Source organism: Agelaius tricolor, unplaced genomic scaffold, assembly GCF_023055355.1.
Source record: "Agelaius tricolor isolate 1412-34295 unplaced genomic scaffold, bAgeTri1.0.p SCAF_18, whole genome shotgun sequence".
Classification (NCBI taxonomy): domain Eukaryota; kingdom Metazoa; phylum Chordata; class Aves; order Passeriformes; family Icteridae; genus Agelaius; species Agelaius tricolor.
In genome coordinates this window covers 1,469,462-1,486,553 of record NW_027269278.1, presented here as the reverse complement: position 1 = coordinate 1,486,553, position 17,092 = coordinate 1,469,462, and the positions used below count along the sequence as shown (strand labels likewise).

The following is a 17,092-nucleotide window of genomic DNA, read 5'->3' as shown; positions in this document are numbered from 1 at the left end:
AAGAAAAGAGCTACATTAATACATTTTTTTACTGTTAATGCATCTTAGAAATAAATTAAAATGCAACCTGCTAAACACAAAACATCCACTTGGTGTAAGTGGAAGTAACAGCATCTCCAGAAACATCAGCTTTGATTCAAATGGTACGAGTTTGAGAAAATGTTATTACAATATACAGATATTACCTGCACATTTTGGTTAGAAAATAAAACCAAAAGCAAATAAATCCACACACAAACCTACCCAAAGCCACACTGTTTCATCAGAGCAATGACAAGATCAGCAGTGCCTGGGCTACTCACTGGTGGTCCCTGAGCAATGAAGAAGCACCACAGGTAGTGAGGGCACGTTGCCCATGAAGCTGGGTGCCCTCTGCCCAGTTTGCACCACCTCCCTTCCAGGGCCAGCTCTCAGACACAGCCCAAGGCCTGGGGGAGCAGAAGGGAGCCCCTGACTCCAGCAGCTCTGGATGCTGCCCACCTCCAGTCACTGCCCAAAGACTCTACCAAAGCAGGAGCCAGGTTTAACCCAACCCACACACCCTCCCCCTTCACCCAGCTCACCTTTGGGGAATACAAAGGTAAAGGAGTGAATATAAGCCTCACAAAGCCAGAAAATCCAGCTGGTTCATACTTAACAGCTTACATATCTATTACACTTCTCCTTAACATTTGCATAGGAGGGAAAAGCAGATTTGCATGAAGAGATCTGTTCAAAGCTGTCACTGAGCCGTTCCTTCCCGTTACAGTTTTATATCAACATCCCAACGGAACAGCAAACATACTTATGGGAAAAGTTGAGTGAAACTACTAAAATAGCTCTGCTATTGAGACCAGCAGTCTAAAAAAATAGAACTAAAAATAAGGAACTACAACAAATCACTGGATTAACACTATGATGCTGCACATTACAACAAAAGAATAAAGTGAACAATAATTTCAGTTAAAAAAATGGATTTTAAGTACTGGAAATCCATAAAACCAATTCATGTCACTTCAGACATAATAGATTCTAGCTCTTCCTGCTTTGGGCTGACCTCAAAATTCAAGATTAGACTAAACCTACATTTGTAACTCTTTATTTTTAAAAAAGTCAGGAAGATAAATAGATTTCCTAAATCTCCGTCCACCCATCTTCCTAAGCATCTACTGTTGAGATAATTTTAAAGCTTATTTGCTGATATTTTTAATCTTCTCTGGCCAGGGCATTGCCTGCACAGCATCTCAGCAGTCACGTTGCTCTGACAGCACCAGATGTCCCCAAGCTGCCAGACGAGCACAACATCCCGTTATTTTTAAAAAGCAGGAGGCAAGGCACTAATTTTGGTAACCAACAATGTTTACAACACGTACCAACAACCAACTGCTCTCTCCCGACCCCAACAGCTAATTGTGCACAGGAGGGCTGCTGGTTTCCCAGGGAAGAATGAAAGCTTTGGGGCACTGGAGGAGCTCAGCCAGGGCTCAGGGCTGCTCCCCAGCCATCCCAGGGCTCCCACACCATGGGCACCAGAGCAGAGATTGAGAGCTCATCCAGCACTGCTGACCAAAGCTGACACACTGAAGTACAACTTCACAAGGTGCAAGGCAGGAATATTCACCCAGCTGCATTCAGCTCTCCACTACACCCACACTCAAAGTGCCCACACTCCTGGGAGAAAAAAACTTAAAAAGCTGAAAGCTAAAAAAGAGAGAGACTAGAATGACCCACTCGAGGCTGGCATACATGTAACCCTTCTGATGGTTTGCACTGAAAAAGCAGTGGGTAAGGCTCCCAGCTCCAGAGCCCCCACGGAGCCACAGGATGGTGGAAGGTGGTCATCTCCTGTCCCTACCTCTAATAGGAACCACTAAGCACTGTGAACTCACTAATTAACCTTCTCTCTCAATCACCCCCTCTTTTTATTTCACTCACCTACTGGCTTGTGCCACAGCTGGCACAGGGCATGCTGTGAAATGCCCTTCACCTCCAGGTAGCTTCCCACCCCTCACAAGGAATTTCACTGGTTTATTCCCTCCCATTAGCTCAACACAAATGCTTCCTACATAAGAAGCCAAGAAAAATAAAAAACACTGACAACCTTTGTGGTTTCTGAGAAACAGAGCCAGGGCTCTGGAAAGCCCAGCAGGTTTCTAAAGAAAGGCTTTTTCTATGTAGTTAATGCTGTTACACCTCTTGCAGAAACAATGTGCAGGACGAGGTAACCATGAGAAGATACACTAATTGTATTAGTAGGATAATAAAGGCAATTCATCTGAAAACACGTTAGTATGATAGTTCATGAATTGGCCAAAAGTAATGGTCTATAAAAACCACTTAGTAGCAGTGCTATTGAAATTTATCTAAAAAGCAAAGCTTGGTATCAAATAGCCTGTTTGGCAGTAAGGGCTTGGATATCATTTGTACATTGCAATAAATATGTTTATCCAATTAAATTAAACCTGTGGAGAACACAGGAACTAACTATAGGTTACTAACACATGGGTGAGATGGGTTTAGGGGATAAAAGGACAACTGTCAGGGCCATGGTATAGCATGGCTGTGACTCCCCCTAGTTCTCTGGAATTTGCCTTTTCCCTTGAGCAGTGCTCAAGCTCTCCCTCAGTGAATTCCAATATGGAACAGGTAGCAAACCACCTCATGGGATACTGGAGCAGAGTGCTTAATCCTCGGCTTGAGTGGGGGGCCTCCAACCACCACCCCCACCTCAGTCACTCCAACACCTACAGGGAAAGAGAACATCCTCTGGAAGAGGAACCCACAGCAGAGCAGTGCAGCACCGGTGTGACAGAGGGGACAGCCCAACTGACATGGAACATGTTCTCCATGCCCCAGCCCCACTCATTTCAGGGACAAAGCAGCACGGACCACACGGCAGAAGAGTGAGCGGCGCTGAATCTCAAGTGCAGGAATATATAGAACAACACCACTGCACAGGGAGTTGTGGTTGCCCAGCCTGTGGTTTCATAAGCAGCAGAAAAGCTGCTTAAGGACCAATGTTCATCCTCCCACACCCCTCCAGGAACTCATTCCCGTTTGCACATCACACCCCCTCCGTACTGGCACAGCTTTCCCCACGCCTGAGCGATTAACCAGATGGGGAAGGACTGATTTGGCTGAAGGGAAAGAAATCCATTTTTGCAAGGTGGGCTGAGATGCCCATCTGGCTCCCTGTGCCACCACACACACCACTATGGCAAGGGGAGATGGCACCATCAGCTGGCACCCTTGGCAAAGCCACTGCAGTGGGAACACAGGGGAAAGCTGGATGCCACAGCCAAGCTGAGCCAGGCTGTGGAGCCAGGAGCCATTGAAAACTGAGAATCAAGCAGAGCTTCTGCAGGAGCAGGAATGCCCTCCCCACACATCTGATGCTCAGACATGTGAAGCTCCAACCTCCAACCATGCTCACCAGCCCAGCACATTAACTGCAAACCCCTTGAGTTACTTTCCTGTTCATGATGGTGCTCATTATTGCAATAGAGATTTCAGTAGTAATGCAGTGTCTTACTGGGGCTTGGTGCACGGGGAAGGACATGAGGGCAGGGCAAGCAGAGGGGTTTAAAGGAGCCACTTTCAGAGCTCTGCTCCAGCCAATGATCTGCAAGCAGAATCACCCCTGGACAACTCTTGCTTGGTTTCTACAAACAGTCAAGATCTCAACAGCTAAAGATTAAGGACAGGTCTCCATTCTGCTTCAACCAGCCACTGTTGCCATCCAACTGCTCCTCTCCCTGCCCAAACAGACCCACACTGGCAGAGGCAGGAGCCACTGCAGGGAGTTCCATCTCAGAGTAAGCTGGTAACTAAAACTTCCCTTCCCAGGCTCCTGTCCTGATGGAGGAGGTGGGACTGCACAGAGAGGGAGCAGCATGGAGATGAGCTCTGCTTCTGAAGTGTCCCCCAGGGCAGGCCCCAGCCCTGCCTGGAAAGAAGGATGAGCAGAGGGACCTCTGAGCTGCTGGGGCTGCCAGGAGCACACCAAGGGTGATGCACACAGTGCTCCTTCCAAAAGCCACAACTGTAGGTCTGCATGTTCTCAAAAACTGGTAATTCAAGGTTTTAGGAATAATTTCAGATACCATAATTCCATAATAGTGGCATGCAAATAATTTTTAGATATTGGCAAGCAGAGGAATGTAGCTCTGCAGCTGCTTTGCAGAAATGCCCTGAAGGCATCCAAGGCTTTTCCAAAAGCCCATGAAGGAGCACAATTTGAACAGCAAGCTCTGCACCCCAACAAATGGCAAAAAGGCCTAAGTGCTCAGGGTCCTGTTTTTCCAGGTTGCACTCCCACACACACATCTGAAGGCAGTGCTGGCTGTATCTCAGACATTACTGAGTGAGTCCACTCCACCTGCCCAGTACCAAACCATCCTGCAGTCACCCTACCTCCAGGCAGGGGTAAATCTCAAAAAATAACTGTCCATCTCCTGTTCTTCAGTCCCACCACCTCGTGCTACCTGAAAGTCTTTAACCTAAGATCTGCTGTCAGTCTTCACATTTTATCTCTCCTGCCAGGCTGCTTTCTAAAAGCTTTTAGCTGCACTCACTGATTTCTTGGTATTTCTCAGAGAAGCCAGTATTCAAGGAATGGTCTGACTGGCACAGAGAGGAGCTGACCTTGCCAGGCACAATAGACCACATGCTGAATTCCAGCACTGAGCTAGCCAAAATGCCTAACACAGAACATGGGACAGGAACATTTTATACCTGGGAGGACATTCTCTATCTGAACACCCTTCCTGGACTCCTCAGCTGTTCCCCATTCTGCAGGGCTGAGGTGCCCAGGAGCACTAAGAGGTATTTCACTGCAGTTTTTTACAGCTTCTTTCTCTCATATGTCTCACTCATTTTGAATGATAACCTGGTCTCCTACCATGCTTCCACACCATCTCTAGATATTCTGTACTGCATAATGACTCTATCACCCAGGTCCTGGGGATGGAACATGGTGGGATTCACAACACAACGACCCAGCTTTATCTTCCAGACAGAAAGACAACCAGACCTCTTGTTCCCAATGGAATCCTTTTGCTTGGCTTGTTACCCAAATACCCAACCCACCCAACAACCAGCAGGGATCCTTGACCCCTGCTGAAGGTGGCAGACAAGAGAGCAAAGATCTTCAGGAGCTGGGTATCTAACACATACCATTAATACAAATCTTCAGAACAGTTTTGGTTTCAAAGAAATTAAGGCACACTTCAGTAAAACTCAGCTCACATGCTGGGACTTCAACTTCAAACTGGTTTTTCATATAACTAGGAGTATCCATAAAATAAAAAGTTCCATTCTTTCCCTTCACAGTCTCCAAATTAATTTGTCTGCCCTGTTCCACAAATAAAGCAACACTCAGCAGCCAAATAGCTGCAAGTCAACGATGTTTGGTGTATGTGATGCTTTTCAAGGAGGATTTAAGCAGGCTTTATTTAAGCTGGTTTTATTTAACATCAAGTATACACAACTAAAAACAGAGACACTCTTCTAACATAGTCTTCAACCTTACACTCCATCTGCTCAGCTGCCAAATCCTGTCCCCCACCATAAACACCATGCAGGTACTACCTCATGAGAAATCCTTACTGCTAGAATTTCACAGTCTGAAATATTAATACAAACTCAGGTGTCATGTTGTGGCAAAGCTCCTATTTGTATGTGCAGGATGAGTTTGAGTTTAACCTGTCTTATGAGACCCAGCTCTGGGTGACACAAGTGGGATGGGATGGGATGTATTGCCTGTGTCCGTGTTACTGAACTTTGGAGTGCCTCCACGTTCTGAGGTGTGAGTAGATACACTGGCCTTGTCCAGCTTGGTATCAAGGTAAGATCATCTCCACCTCATCCCAAACTCTTGGTTTTCATTGAATACAATTTTACTAAACTTTCAAGTGTGGTATCTATATAAATCATGGAAAAATAAGTGGGAAATAATTCACTGAGTAAAGCAACCTTCTGTAGAAACCAATTACCATGTTTTCCTTGATGGAATTTCCTTCCACTCAAGTATATTCAACTTTGCTATAGCTTTTGTTTAGGGCTTTTTTCCCCACAAACTGCAGTAATCACCCAAGAAAAAAGACAATGTTCAGGTTCAGATAAGCCTGTTCCTCACAAGAGCCCTCCCAGTTCCAGGACTCTTAATCTGCTTTCATAAATTTTTCTCTGCTGCTCTTGTGGAGAAGACTCACAGAGGTATCTGAAACACTCATCAGACAGCCTGACACAGAGAGTAACAAACAAATGCTTCTCTATTCTCCACTCATTTAGACCTTGCTACTGAATTGAGAGATGAACCCTGATCCAGTGTCCCTACAAAAATCCAAGAAATTCTTGGCTGTTTTCTCTCCTGTGTGGGTGTTGTCTCCCAGCAGAGCCAGCAGCCACAGGGAGCCCCTCACCTTTTCCCTGTGACAGCAGTGCCCAGCCCAGCCCACATGGGAGTGGGCACAGGGCACAGCACCAGATGAAGACGCCTCACTCTCCCCCAAGCAGTCTGTGCTATCTCCTAGCAGCTTCCAGACTGTCACAATGCTGGGGATTCAAGCCATTCATCTTCACTCAGAACCAGGAACATGCTCTGTCCCTCCAGTTTTTCATTTCTTCACTCAGGTTAAGCTGCTGCTTCGGGGATGAAGGCACGCTCTGCACAAACAGCTTCACTGCTGGTCCTGGGACCCCAGCAGAGATTGCACAATGGCAAATACGTTTGCTTGGGAGATGCCGGTGCCAACAGCAGCTTCTGGCCTCCAGTTATGCAAGTGTTCAGCTCTGATCGTTTCCTTTCTGACAGAATTGTTTTACTACAAAGGATCTAGAAAGGAGGTGCATGCAAGACAAATCACAGGCAGTACAAGCAATTAGTGACTTATTTATGTCACACTTAGGCTCCAGTTCATGGATGACACCCTGAAAGAATACAGGAGCCAAACTCAGCCTTATACCCACTTAGCTGTTCAGATAGATAGGCTGGTTCATCCCAGACTTTCAATTCATTTCTGCAGTTTTCAGTTTCCAAACTCATGCATGATCCCAACTCCATGAAGAAGACTGACAGGGAATGAAGAGTGCTTTGAAAGACACACATGCTCTTTCTAAAAATGAGAATCTCCTCTATAAGTAAGATTAATTTTTATATTCTGACTGCAAAACGTTGTATTTGGAAAAAAAGGATATGCCATGACCAGCAAGCTATTACTGTTATGAATAATAACAACTCAGTTTGCTTTCACATGGATGTTTGTGCATTTTATGCTGGATACCTGCACTAACACCATGAAAGATAACTTCCCAAATCAGAACAAGTGGATCTGTAACTGCTGTATTTAGCTGCTCTGTGGGTGAGCACTGCAAGGCTCTGGCCATGCAGAAGGACACCACACCTGCATTTTAAGCAAACAGCAACATCTCTCCTGAGCTTATCCCTTATCCAAGTGATGGCAACTTCAACCTCCCAAACGCAGCCCTTACTCAGCCATGCCTCTCACACTGAAGCTGTAGGCTCAAACTGTAGGCTCACACTGAAACACAACAAGGGGGCTCAGCCTGGAGACAGAATGTCAGAACCCAGCAGGGTCTTGGGCATCTGCTGGACCACGTGAATTCAACTACCAGCAGTCCTTCCAACCTCAGTGTCTCTTTCCACTCCTCTCGAGGCAGAAAACTCCAGGAAGCTTCCCTGAAATCATTGAGAAAGAATTAAAGAACAGTTTTCTGGCACTCTCTGAACCACAGCACACATTTCAGTCCCTAGGGACACACAGTCAGTGCAGATATAATAACTAGGCTGTGGCTTCAGAGCATGGCTCTTCAAACCCCAAACTACACCAGCACAGGTTCCAATTACCAACCTTAAGTTAACAATGAATGCAAGAAGGGGCAACCTTTTAACAAGATATTTAATGTGTAGTTGTGGCAAAAATTAAGAAAAAGGTTGTTACAAATTAGTCCACTTTATCAGCTGGCAGAAGAATTTGCCACATCTGCAAAATTGATTCTTGCTTAGCCTGCAAAACCTCACTGATGGCTGGCAATAAAGGGAAAAGAAAATCCAGGGATTTTTGTTCTGATCTTCTTCAGCACTCAACCTGCAATAAAAAGTGCTGTTTATGCTAAAGAGTCAGAAATAACCAGAATCTGACCCCACTCAAACTGCATTTTCATTCCTAAATTGATATGTTGTTATGCAATACCCTTCAGTGCTTTTAGCTGACCACATCTTCGAAATCTACACCTTCATTAGCAATTTAAAACTGTCAGGAGTCCACAAATAATGGAGCTGTTGGAGCCGACACACGTGTTTTGCGAAAAAAAAAAAAAGGGAAAAAAAAAGAAAAAAAAAGACTCCCTATAATTAGGGGATTGATGAAAATTTACTTAAACGTGGAGCAAATGGACAGCCTTGTATTACTAGAGACTAAATACCATATTCTTTCTCAGTTGCATGCTCAGCACAGCAGCAACTAAGGACTACGTAACAAAAACTTCTGTGTTTTAAGAATGGAAAAAGTTTCCCAGTTTTCTCCTTTTGCAAAACTTAATAGAAGCACCCACTGAAACGAAAAGAGAACATGAGTGTGAAGACTCTTCAAAGTAAAATGTTTTCTAAGTTCCCTATGAAAACTTCAGAAGTCCTTTTGCAGTCCTCCACTTTGATTCAGGAACACTCTGTCAGTCTAAGCTAAAAATTACAAAGCAGCTTTTTTTAAAGAAAAAAGTAACAATACCCACAGGTGACGAGGCCGAGATTTTCACTTCATGCTCAGGGCAACCTTCAGCAGCATCTCTCAGCTATAAACAATGAGTTCCTCTGACAGGAAGAGTTGCACCATCTCCACACACCCACAGACAACTCTCAACTTGCAGCTACCGCTGTTGGTTTGGGAGGGGGAAGGGGAAATTCACAAAAACAAACCCCAAAAGAAAGAGTGCCCATGAATGGGCTGCACAAGCATGGCTTGGAGCAGTGAAGCACTAAGGCAGGATGCTCCGACACCCCATCCCCTCAAGGCTGCAGACACTGGAACACTGGGGCACTGACTGGTGAGAACTTCACAGCCTCTCCAGAAGAGCAAAGCAAGTCATAATAAAAACACAGTGGGGTGATGCATTTTTGGATGCTTCCCAGAGTTCCTGTACAGCCATAACCACCTTCTGTCAAGTACAAACTCACTAAGGGAACACCATGGTGCATGGTAGCCAGAGCTAACCATGACCTGCCTGGGCAGGAATCCTTTTGAGTCACTGCCTTCACAGATAAATGACCAATTAAAGTCACTTCTGTTTAAAAAAAAAAAAAAAAAAAAAAAGCCACTGTCCCACCCACATTCCATAGAAGCAACAAGAAGGAACTAGGTTTGCGAAAAAGGAGGAACTGCTTAGTCTTGTTGGGGAAAAAAAATTTAATGTAGTAACACAGCCATTTACAAAGTAGAACTCACATCTGATTAAAGACACATTTTTCTCTCTCCACCCCTTCTTTTCACCCCCAGGAATAGGAAACATGACAAACCTACAGAACAAAAACCAGATGAGCTAAAAAATCCTGTTCCATTGGCTTTGCACCAGTGCTTTGCCTCTGGTTCTACTGAACACTGCATCTTTCACTGACAGCCACTGACTTTTCCCTAAGCCCACAATAACAGTCTATTAATCAAATAATCATATTCAAATTGTCTTAACCAGTTCTGTAAACTAAGTAAACCAGCTGAGAACACCTGACACTAAAGTACTGATGCATAAAGACCAGAAATTAACTTTTTCTCCTTGAGGTTATAAGCTTTGAACCCTGCACAAGTAATCTACATTATTCTGTTTTGCTACATATAAATCCTCTAGCTTTTTTATTTTTTGTGCTCTTATTGGATTTTATGTAATTATTTTTCCTCCCTAACCCCCAGCTAGGAGAAAGGGGAAAACCCCCTGCTCACAATCCTACTGCACTCCTCTCTGCACCTGTAGCAAGTCAGAGGGCTGTGAGTGAGAACTCCAGCAGCAGTGAAGTGTCATGGAGTAACAAACACAGGCTATGTCCACTGTCCAGAAAGGCTTCTCTACATCTCCACTTTCAGGATGCACTGTTTAATGTTACTCAGGAAATGTGTTTCCAGCTGCAAGGGCAGTGGTTTCTAATTAAACACATCTTCCAAAGCGTGGAAGTGGCAGGAACTACAAAGCCATACTTTGTGCCAACATTTAAACCACTCCAGAGCCTCTCACAGAGCCAAACCAGATTCCTGCTTTTCACTCAAAAAATATTCCAAAAAAATCTTTCATTTTACTTGTAGCTTGTATGAAGTTGTTTAACTCACAAGGTTTCTAAATTTAAAAGCCATGAAGTCATCAGCCGAACGAGAAGATGGGAGAGCAGAGCTGCTCTGCACCTGCAGCCAGGACTGTCAGAGCCAGAGGCCATGTGGGCTCCTGCCAGCACTGGCCACTGTGGCCACCAGGCACATCTGCACAACAGCCAGTCCAGGCTCCAGCTGCTGCCTCAGGAAGCTCCTAAACTGCTGGACCCTGGCAGAGAACCTCAGGGAAGGTTCAAATGCTACTTGTCTGCTCTTCTCTCATGGTTTTATTGCTTGTTTTACTGCCTGCCTGTTGCTTTCCCTTTTAGAGATGGCTTTACACACTGCCACCACCCAGGAAAAAGGTGGGGGAGGATATGAGGGAGGGAAAATAAATGATGATAAATGATTGCAGGGATTAGTAAAAAGAAAAGTGGCAGGGGTCAGTAATTACGACCAGAGAACCAGAAAGAGACACCAAACCCCATCCTAGAGCACTTATCACTCCACAGAGACATCCAAGAGCCAGAGGATACTGCTCAAGAGTGCAACAAGCAGAGCTCCTGCTTTACTCCCTCCTTCAGTTGTTGCTACCAGTCAGCTCAGCCAAGACCAGGTGAAGGGCTCATAACTTAGGGCCTCAGACAAGGGCTAGACTAATAAAAATTTGATGGGACCAGTACAAACAAAACCTCCTGATGAGGGTCACAGCAGGACAGACCTCTCAGCTATAGCAGTCAGAACACATCAAGCCCTCTGTGCACCACTTACAGTTCATTGTTCAACTTTTAACCTTTGAAATTAATAAATAATTGAAATTTCAGGATGCTCAGACTCCAGAACACCTGGACACCAGGTACTGGCTGGAATGAATGCTATGGTTTGTAAGTGAAGTTATTATGAGATGTGTCACTTGCACACACATCCACAGCCTATCATGAATTATCCAGGACCAGAAGCAACTCTTCAGCATTGAGCAGCAAGACTCTCTAGGTCTTTAAGTCATGCTAAAAGAGATTAGTTTTACAGGTATACATTACAAGGACACACTTGCAAGAAAGAGGGCAAAAACTGGCAGCTTGTACATCTTGATTAGTTGCACTCACACCCACTTTCACCTTCTTCCTTCTGAGCACACCATAGCTCTGTCCTCTGCTGTTCAACAACACAGGCTCTGAATTCAATATTCCAGTCAATTAAAAAAAAACATACCCACCTATAGCTGCAGCTGGAGATCTCAAGAGCACTTTGCTAAGATGAATACTGACCTGCTCAGTGTTACGCAGGTTAAACACCGCTTTATAGGCACACAGCTCAGCCCTGTTTACATGAAAAATTCAACTGACCTTTGTGGCTCTGTAAAGCTACATTGCTAGGGCAGCCCTTGTGCAGACCATTCATTTAAGTGGATCTCCTGTGCTCAGGTTGTATCAACCAGAAAAAGATATAGAAAAAGAATCTTCCCCCTAGAGCCTTAGATCTGCATAGATATCACATCTACAAGTGCCCAGAATAAAGTGAATGAAAACTCTGAGCCCTTGAGGAAGTGGGAACAGCAGTGGAAGGCGGAGCACAGAAAACCACACAAGCCATCAAGGCCACATGTTCCTGATAGCATTGACCCCTACTGACTGAAATGAAAAGCCACAAATTTAGTATTTACCTAAATGTCCTCTTGACCTTCTGCTGAACAACGGCACTGACAGAACTGTAAGGCCTACAATCCCCCCTCAGTTAACAACCACTTAAAAAAACCCATTATATTTTTCTTCTCCTGATCCTTCAGCACCTACCCACCTACCAAGCTCATTATTTCAGCCTCTTCCTTAAACTAGCTATTGACGGCTACGTTAGAACATGGTGAACCAACTCCCTCTTCTACCCTAATTTGCACCAAAATCTCATTTGCTCCACATCAACTCCTCATTTGTTCAACATCAGCTCCACACAGAAATTCTTCTTAAGCATATACAGTCATATGCAGATCTATTCCATAATAGGGCACTGATTGCTGAGAAACTGGGTGTTCTTTGGGAAAAACAGCACACCACAAGCTGAGGATCCCACACCATGCCCAGTGCATTCCTACCTGCCAGTTCCCTGTCTGCTTCAAGCCCTCACTACCAGAAGAAGTTTCACTCACTCTCGGGCTGTAACGTCAACATTTATCTGTTCTTGTGCCACTCCCTGCACTAAAACAGAGCTACCAGAGAACCAGCCAGCCTCCAGCTTGGCCTCATGGGCACTGTTCCACTCTCTGCCTTGGTAATGGTTATTCCTTTAGCTACAGCTGGCCTCATGTTTGGTTTTTCTATGCCTGAGTTTATCAGAGAATGGTTTGGCTTGGGAGAGACCTTAAAGCTCATCTCATTCCATCCCTGGCATGGGCAGGGACACCTTCCACAATCCCAAGTTGCTCCAAGCCCCAATGTCCAACCTGGCCTTGGACACTTCCAGGGATCCAGGGGCAGCCACAGCTGCTCTGGGCACCCTGTGCCAGGACCTGCCCACCCTCACAGCTAAGAATTTTTCCCAATATCCCATCTATCCCTGCCCACTGGCAGCATGAAGCAAGCCATTCTCTCTTGTCCTGTCCCTCCATCCCTTGTCCAAAATACCTCTCCAGCTCTCTTGGAGTCCCTTTAGGCACCGTAAGGGGCTCTGAGCTCTCCCTGGAGCCTTCTCCTGTGCAGGTGAACAATAGCAGCTGTGCCAGCCTTTCCTCCCAGCAGAGCTGCTCCATCCCTCTGCTCATCCTGGAGCCTCCTCTGGCCTGGCTCCAGCAGCTCCAGCTCCTGCCTGTGCTGGCCCAGGGCTGGGGCAGCTCTGCAGGTGGGGTCTCGTATGAGAGGAGGTGGAGAATCCCTGCCCTTGATCTGCTGCCCACAGAGCTTTAGATAAGTCCAGGATACAGGCATTGATCCCTGAATTTAAAACCTTTCAGAAGAGGCTCTTGGGAGTCTAACTGATTAATAAGTAGCTGTCTTGTAAATTAGAGAAATTGTATCAGAAGGGAACTTCAGACTAGGGGAGAATTGCACTTTACAAACTGTGTTAGTTTAGATCTGTGTATGGAATAATTTCTGTAACTTCACAAAGCATGGAGAAAAAAAAGTTTACTCCTCTAATTCCACCAGAGATATTTATAAACACATATTAAAGGACTAACAGATGTTTTCTGTAGTACATCTAGGATTAACAAGCAAAAATATGTAATCATATTGAGAGAAAAGGTAGCTGGCTCTTTAAATCCATCAGTCACAAGGAATTATGAATCATATTCAAGTATCAGATTTGCCAACAGAAGAGTCTGGACTAACCTTCTGCACACCAGAAATCACAGTTACACCCATTCTCACCCTGACTAGCAGATAAGGACTCTCAGTTAATGGAGGAGAACAATCCCACTTCCAGTTGCAGTGACCTCATTCCTCCTGCGACTCCTTCACCTCACCAAATAAGTACAACAAAACACTTAATGTGGCCTTGGTTCCCTGAGACAGAGCAAAGGCTGCACCTAGCATAAAATTTCCTCCATAAATCCATCTGCACCCAGTTCTGCTTCGTGACACAGCAGGCCACTCTCAGTGCTCGTCTTTCCAGAAGAGCTCATCCAGTCAGGGTGCTAGCATACCATTTTGTGGTAGCTCTATTTTAAATCTCATTTGCTGGATTAAAATAGTATGGAGTTAAAAGTAGTAATTATCAAACATCTGCACTTTCTCTAAAGCTGCAATGCTGTTTAACCAACACACGAGCTATAAAGCCACTGAATGGAGCTATTCCAGACTTGCTGGAGAACAGTTCGGGTGAATTCCCAGAGCAGTAACAGATCCCACTCCTCAAGGTCATACTTTCAGCACTGAAGTTGAGCAGCACAGGCTTTTGAGTGATGTCAGTTAAGGCACAACAGCAGGAAGCCCCATCCCAGGAAGCATTCAAGGCCAGGGTGGAAGGGCTCAGAGCAGGAAAGGTGTCCCTGCCCATGGCAGCAGAGTGGAACCAGTGCTTTAAGGTCTCTTTCAACCCAAACCAGTCTGTGACTCATCATTACACTGAGTGACTGTCTCATAAAGTACTGTCCTAACAAAGTGACACTCAGTCCTCTTTTATTCATCATGTTGCCTTTGGTGTCCAGCAAAGCTGAGAGACACCAGTAAATCAGAACCCAGCAAGTGGTGAACAGAAGCACCATGAGGGCCCTCACTCCAGAGCAGCCCCACTACCCACCTATGACCAGCAGGCTGGTTTGGCCACTGAGTATTTTTGCGATCTTAACTAATTCTCTGCATAAGATCATACAGAAATCAAACAGTACCAGCAGATGTAAATTCAAGGTAGGCCTGAAGTCTCACGAAAGTGTATTTCCAACTCATAAACATTTCTACTTAATGTGGATTCCTTTGCAAGATCAGTTTCTGGATCTTACAGCTGCAGAAAGAAGATATGCTGCTGAAAGAACCACAAATTACTCTTCTATTACATCTTCCAGTTAAATTTATCAGACCAACAGAAGCCCTACGAAGAAGCTGCACATTAATGTCTGTCCTTACACATATCAGCACAGAAATGCTGATGTTTCAAACCCTGAAAATCAATTGTGAGGAAAGTATTTACATTTGTATTTTAAAGCATCGATTTGAGCACAGGATTTCTAATCTCTGCCCACTGCGCTCCCCCCGGCCACCTTGTATAAACTTTAAATCTCCGATGCAGAGGCCTATTATTAGAGCTGGCTGAAAAAAACCGAAAAGAATGAAGGCACATTGTTTGTTATGGAAAAGGTTAGGGCAAAGCCTTTCTAAAAACAAAACCTACCAAACTTTGTCTGTTTCTGCTGAGAAAAGTCAAAACATTTCCTGATGTTTTAGAAACTGCTTCTTTGAAAATGATGAACAGTGACTCAACATCAAAGTATGTCCTTTTAAACAACATGTTTCGATTCAGAAGGGTGAAATACGTACAACAAAACACTTAATGTGGCCTTGGTGCCCCGAGACAGAGCAAAGGCTGCACCTAGCGTAAAATGAGCTGGGCTTTCACCTTCATCAACACAATCCTACCGACAAACCAACCCAGGAACTGAAATACACAACCCCAGAGCCTGGTGTAGCCATCAGGACTGAGGAGTGCAGCCTCTCCCACCTCCCCAGTCCCAGTGCAGGAAAAACACAGGAAACCAGTAACCAGGGCACAAGTGACCGAAGCACCCAGAAAATACCTTCTGGACAATTCCCATCAAAAAAAAAAAAAAAAAAACAAACAATAGACAAAGCCAAACAAAGGGGGAGAGGCAGCAAAGAGCTCCCAAACTAGTTCAATACAGATAGTCCAGACACGCCTGGGGTCACAGCTCCGAAAGCCGGGCTGAGGCCGCGCTCACAGGGCCCGCAGCCCAGCGGGGCGAGGGCGATCGATGACCCTCGCCAGAAGACACCTCCTGGGCACGGCTGGCCAGCCAAGGGCACACAGGCAGGGAGCATCTGATTCTTCACTAAACGTAACTGGAACACACATATTTCTGCAAACTTTCCGCCTGAAAGATTTCAGGCGTTTTGATCTGGTAGGAGCAATGAATAACAGGCGGGTGACCCACGCTGCCCAGGGACCCCAGGGCCACAGGCAGCAGACACAGGGGCCGCACGGAACCCAGGAGCGGATGCGCTCTCCCTACTTTCTGTTTGGGAAAAGTAGCACGAAACTTTCTGTCAGCGAAGGAGAGGCTCTCGCCTTCCAGCACAGGAGGGGATTAGCGGTGGGTGTAAGAAAACGTGGCGGAGCCAGGCGGGGCCGCGGGGTGTTCCCGGCTGTCCATGTATGGGATCAGCAGCACGGCCGGGGCTGAAGGAGGGCTGGCTCCGGCTGCGCCGCCCGGACAGAACCGCGGTTCCGAAAGGCACGGAGCACTCCCAGGGGGTTCCCAGGGCGCTCCCGGCCGTGCCCGGCCCTGCCCGCAGCCGGGGAGCGGCGCCGGGGCGGCCCCGGCCGCACGGGGAGGGGCCTGGACACCGCCCCGCCGCACCGAAACTTCGCCGGGAGCGGCCCGGCCGCGCTGCTCCCCCGGCAGAACGCGCTCAGCGGCCCCGAACACCGCGGGCCTGCCCCACTCCCACGCGGGCCCCACCGCTCGGGGCAGCGCAGCCTCCCCAGCCGGGCCCGGCTCCCTCCCCACGCGCGGCGCGGCGCGGCCCGCTTCGCTCCCATCCTCCGCCCCCCGCCCCGGCCCCACAGCCCGGCCCGGCGCCCAAAAGTTTCCAAGTGCGAGAGCCACAACTTTACCGGGACGGAGCTGGGCTGGGATGGTGGCGGCCGCCCTGGCTGCGCTCGGCCCCGCCGCTTTGTCCCGTCCCGCGGAGGAAATGGGCTCTTCCGGCGCCTCCCCGCCCGGCCCGGCCGCTCTTCCCGGCACCGCCCGCCGCGCCGCCCCCGCGCCCTGCCGGCGCCGCCCGCCCGCAGGTGAGGGACGGCGGGGACGGGACCGGGCACGGTGGGAACCCCGCACCCCGGCCAGGGCCGGGGGGTCCCCTCAGCCCGGGCAGGGCACCCTGAAACCGCCCACGCCCCGCAGAGGAGCCTGGCACAGCTCCCTGTCCCCCTCGGCCCCTCGCTTCATGGGCAGCCTCCCTTCACAGCCCTCCACCGGCCGCCCCCATCCCGGGCTCTTAGGATGCCGCTTTTGAGGTAGAATCAACAAATTCGACCTTAAAATCTGTCTTTGTCCTCCTAAGCACAGCATACCGAGGGTCTTTGGAGAGAGGGGAGGTGATGGATGCAAGGGTTTGAAGGAAGCGGAGGAAAAGTTA

At 47.1% G+C, this 17,092-nt stretch overlaps 1 protein-coding gene across 1 annotated transcript in view; it reads right to left on the bottom strand.

Moving 5' to 3' along the window:
* CTNNA1 (catenin alpha 1) overlaps window positions 1-16,725 on the bottom strand; it is a 117,766-nt gene extending 101,041 nt beyond the window's left edge. Inside the window, exon 1 of the mRNA XM_071442986.1 lies at window positions 16,569-16,725. The gene's annotated coding sequence lies outside the window, so the exon portion shown is untranslated. The remainder of the gene's footprint in view (window positions 1-16,568) is intronic.
* Between the last annotated feature and the right edge of the window lie 367 nt (window positions 16,726-17,092).